Raw genomic sequence first — 5595 nt, 5'->3', positions numbered from 1 at the left:
GTTAAATACTTGGTAGATATGTTTATGTATGAGGGAGATTAACACCTTCCTTGTGCATACTAGTTATTTTATGGTTGTTGTTTTCACATGAAAAACTCTTTACAACTTGTTTGAGACTAATATGTATGTTTACATTCATGGGAAGGATGAATGGGGGAGTAAAGGCAGGCAAGGAAGAAATATATTTGGTATTCATGGTACTTAGATGTTTTTAATCTATGTTTCCATTAATGCCAAAGGGGAGGATTGTTAGCATGAATGTTGATGAAGACCTATGGGGGAGATTGTCAACATGTTTGGAAGACTATTTTTTATCTATGTGTGAGCTAGTATGTTGCATTCATGACTGTGTTTGTCATTGATCTCAACAGAGTTATCTTTCGTGAAGATTGATAGAGCAGCAATGAGAGATTGTCTTTGAATAGTTTAGGATTGTGAGTTGGAATTTGTGTGGTTATCTAGACATTTAGATGTGTGTGTATATACTACAATTCAATGTGTGTACAAAAATATGAGATCTGTATAGGGTTATGAAGGTTATTCAGAAGATTGTTTCCAGGCAATGTTTATAGAGAGCAGTTACTAGTAATTTGATTTTATCTCATAATAGAGATGGAATCTAGTTGAGAGAGCTTCCAGGTATATTAAAGGCATGTTGAAGATCATATGATTAGGTAGGAAAAGTCAGATGTTCATTCTATGAGTAGTTATGTTAACTATTCAACTTGTATTCCCAGTTGAGTTGTTTGTTTTCTTAATATGTCTTGGGAAGTGTAAAATTGATTTGTAACATATAAATGTAATATCTTAAAGTCATCCTATGTTTATAATATAAATGAGAAAGCCCTAAGGTTGACTCATAATAATAATGAGGACTTGGTATAAAATAAAGAATGTCTTAATTAAAAAAGATAACATATGTGGTCATGTGAATGGATTGGTAAAGTGCAGACTACATATGCAAATTTGTGAGGAGAAGAGTAGAGGTTGAGTCTACAGGTATTGCTAGAACATCAAAGGAACTATATTTGGCAAACAAATATAAGTTGTTGTTTATATAGTTCAATATTGATATATCTTTCTTTGTACTATTTTGTGAGGATATTACTGAAGTTATTTGGGTAATGGGTTCAACTGACTTCTTATCAAATCCTAATAGGGTTGGAATCTCCTAACATGGATGCATATGTGCTAATTGTATTTCATAAGACTCCTAACATGGAACTTTTATATTAACACATCATCTTGTGGGCATCATTCCTACTGAGGTTCTCTCTAGTCAAGGGATTCCCTAGGTAACATATATGATGTTATTGTGCATGGTTATTGCATCTACTATTTCAAGATTTTAGATTTAATAAAGTTATAGAGAGTTCTCTAAAGCTCCATGAGATTGGAGATCTTGAAGATCAAAGATAATCCTTTGTGGAGAACGATATGCTCCTACAATATTTTCAAGAAATACCTTTTCTAATGAATTCCCTAGGTTACCTTTTTAAAAAGGTTTCAATTTCTCCATAGACACAATTCTTGGCTATGAAGAAATATCAAAGTACCATATGGTAGGACCATTGTGGAGTTGATATAGTTGAAGGCTCATTGACAAATTGAAGGCTCAATTTTGAAATGATTATTAAAATATTTAATTAGAACAAGTGTTTCACCTTGGAGAGCACTCACAAGATTTGTCAAAATGGACAATACCTTGTGTCTATATACAAATTTATCATATTCTTAACAAGGTAATAATAAATAATAAGTACCCTTTACTGTGCATTTCTGATATTTTTTATTAGATATGTTGCATAATAGTGTTTTCAAAGATTCATTTGTGGTATGATTATCACAATTTAGGATTTAAAGAAGAAGAAAATTGATTTTGAGAATAAAGTACATACACTATTAGTTCATATTATTTCCTTTTGGACTTATGAATGCCCTAGCAGTGTTCATGAACTAGATGAATATTGTCCAAAGATTTCTAGGACAAAGTTGTTCTATTATTTTTAGATGACATTCTTATATGCTTTAAGAATGAGGGAGAGCATTACCAAAACCATTTTGTTATTTAATACCTAAGAGAATACAAATTGTATGGGAAGCTTTCTAAATGTACTTTCCTTTGAAAATAAAATCAATATCTAAGTCATATAATCTTGAAAAAAGGAATTATAGTAGATTGGTTAAAAATGAAAGCCATTATTAAGTAACCAATATGAAAAAATATGCATGAAACACACAATTTTGTGGGGCATGGTACTATAGAAACTATGCCAAATTTTTATAACATCATACACTCTATCACGTCTCTTCAATAAAAAAGAAAATGCTTTTAATGGTAATCAAAATTCTAAGAAGCATTCAATCATCTTAAAGAGAAATTGAGTACAACTCCAATATTGAAGGTTTATGATCTAAAAGGTTACTTTTTTGTAATCATTGATACATCAAGAGAAGGTTTAGTGGGTTATTATACAAGAAGGGCAAGCAATATCTTATGGGTCAAGAAATTTAAAGTCGCTTGAGCATAATTATGCCCCCCTGTGACCTAGAATTAGTAGCAATAATTCATGATCTACAAATGTCGTGACACTACTTGTACTTGAGGAAGCATTTTGAACTTAATTCATACCATCAAGTTCTCAATTATACATTCTCCCAGCACCATATAAATTCTTGACAATGAAGATGGTTGAAATTGATATCCAATTATGACTTTGAGTTATGTTACATCATATGCAAATACAATTGAGTAGCATAAACCTTAAGTTGGAGGAGACATATTTCATCAATTCAATCACCATTCATTTAGATTTCAAGGACCAAGTTTTATAAAATAATTGTGGGAGGTATGTGTGATCAAAAAGTTAAGCAAGCTCTCTTGACCAATCCTCATGATTTAAGATATTTTAATGGGTTTTATTTTGATCCACAAAGACTTCTAAGGTGTAGTGGAAGGATGTGCAACACAAAATCTATAGAGCTAAGAGATCTTCTGTGGGAAGAGGTTCATTCTACAACATCCTTAGGACAAACATATGAGTGAAAAAACTTCTAACAAATATAGGACCACTTTATTTTTGGAAAAAAATGAAGGGTGATGCTATGAGATTTGTGGTATGGTGTCTAGACTACTAAAGAGTGAATGCTAAAAAAAAAAAATTGGCAAGACTTCTATACCCTCATGAAATTCTAAAGTAGAAATGAAAAATCATTAGTATCGACTTTGTGCATTATCTCCTTGTCTCAATACAAATATAATGCTATCTTAGTAGTAATGGAAAACTCACTAAAGTGGCCCACTCTATACCTAGAAATTTGATAGATGAGGCATTTATAATAGATCAGAAGTGTTTTGATTAAGTGAAGTTCCTAAGTAGATTATCTTTGATACAAATGCATACATGACATTGAGCTTTTAAGAAACCTTGTTTTCAACACTTGAAACTCAATATAAGTTTGACCTATCACCCTAAGACAAATGGTTTGATAGAAACGGTGAACCAAGTCCTTGAAGATTTGGTGTGAACATGTATTGCATGGATTAGCAATGCAAGTGGGTAGAATATCTTCCACATGTGGAATTCAAAGATAAAAAATCCTGTTATTTTGTAAATTTATTTCAATGCAAGATCATGTTAAAATCCTTCATAAAACCTTTGAAATTACATTTTAATAGTATATTTTTAATTTAAATAATTTTAAAATAGTACTTGAATATTTTAATTCACATCCAATGGTTCATTAAGAAAAATATATAATAAAATTTAAAATAAATTATGATAAAATATAATTTGAAAATAAATATAATTTTAAGAAACCACATTCTATAAATATCCAACTTAATATAAAGTTAAATGGAAATATTCATTAAAAAATATTAATCATAATTTTTGTTGTACCTCACATTCAACATCTATGAGAGTTTCTTTTCTCCACTCATTGTCCTGCTTCGATTGCCTTGGTCTTGGATAGTTGTGCTACTTTGGCTTTCTTCACACTTAAATACTATATCTTACAACTAATTTTTTTGAAATTTCACTACTTTTCTACCTTCTCCCACACTTTCTATACCATTAAATTGTCATTGATCATTTGAGTGAAGCTCTTTCTTTATCTCAATGTTTTGCTAGTGTGTTTCCTTTGAAACTCGAACTTGTATATCATATTGGGAGAGACATAAATTCAATTCAAAACTTTTTAGGCCCAAATGACAAGTGCTATTGCATGAATAATGTCCATGGTACTCTTTTGAGTGCTTATTCTCTAGATAGATTAGATGATGTCTTACAATTATTGCACCCAATATTGTTCAAACTCCATGCATGATAATTGATTGTAAGGTGGAGATGATTTTTAGCGAATTCAATAAGTTTTATGACCTTTTTAGTAAAAACCTAGATAGGACTTATTATGAGGATCTTTAGAAAGTTTGTGCATTGAAACAAGAGGTTTATTCATACAAACTTGATCCATCATTAAGTTTCATGAATAGGAGCTTCCATCTTAATGTTTATGCAATGTTTGAGAGAATTTACATTTGGAAGATTACCAAATCCAAGAATCCCATATTTTTTTAATTTTTATTTTGGTTGAGGGGTTAGGAACCCAATATGGCCCCATACGTGCAACTCTTTAGCTTAGGGCCAAGGATTGAGGGGCATCCACATTGTCAAAATCACCCAAGTCACAATCCTGACCTCATCCCTTACGGTTTCGGGCCTTGTACTTAGCAAGACTTGATCCTCAGTAAGCTCTTTGTAAGCCATTCAACTTCACCAGTAGACCAATGGCCTTTTGACAAAATCCCATATTTGAGTTTGTAAATATTTCAGAGGTCTCTCTTCCTCCGCTTTTACTCTTTGCTAGTTATTCCTTATATGGAGAGCTTACATTGAGCATAACAAGGATTTCTACAAATAAAAAATAAAGGAAAACTAAGAACAATATGTTGACAATCAATAACAAGATGAAAGCTGTGACAATTTAATATTCTCATACTCTCAGATGAAAAATAAAAACTGTAACTAAATGCAAAAAAAAATACATGATAGACTACTTAAACATTAATACTACAACATTTAAAGTTTACTATAATGCAATTTCAAACTTTTGTACTATTATTATAACTTTGTAATTCTTTACTCTTAATCCATAAAAAACTATACAACTAGAAAGTATTTTAAAGAATGTAATAAAATAAATAAATAAAAATGAATGATGATGATTATTCTCCATCCCAATGATAATGAGGAGGATTATTTGTTCTTAAATCGCCACCCAATAGAAAAAACATCTTTAGATAACTGAAAAGGATCTTATGAAAAGGAGAAAATTATATCATAAAACCTATTTTGTCTTATCCGTCTATAATACTAATTTTGTATCCCAATTATTTCTAACTTTTGATCTAGTGATGAAGTTGAATAGTTCTAAATGAACCCACCAGAAATCAAGTTTCTACCAACATCATACTTGAAATGAATACTTGTTCTTAGCTAAAGAGTTTACGTAAGAAAAGTTTAAAACTTTGATTTCTTATCCTTTATTTAAAAATCCAATAAAAACACTTATAAAGCACCCACAAGATATTTC

The sequence above is a fragment of the Cupressus sempervirens genome, chromosome 3 (genome assembly GCF_028749045.1).
Source record: "Cupressus sempervirens isolate cs-2001-9-10 chromosome 3, ASM2874904v1, whole genome shotgun sequence".
Taxonomy (NCBI): Eukaryota; Viridiplantae; Streptophyta; class Pinopsida; order Cupressales; family Cupressaceae; genus Cupressus; species Cupressus sempervirens.
This window is presented reverse-complemented; position numbering follows the sequence as displayed.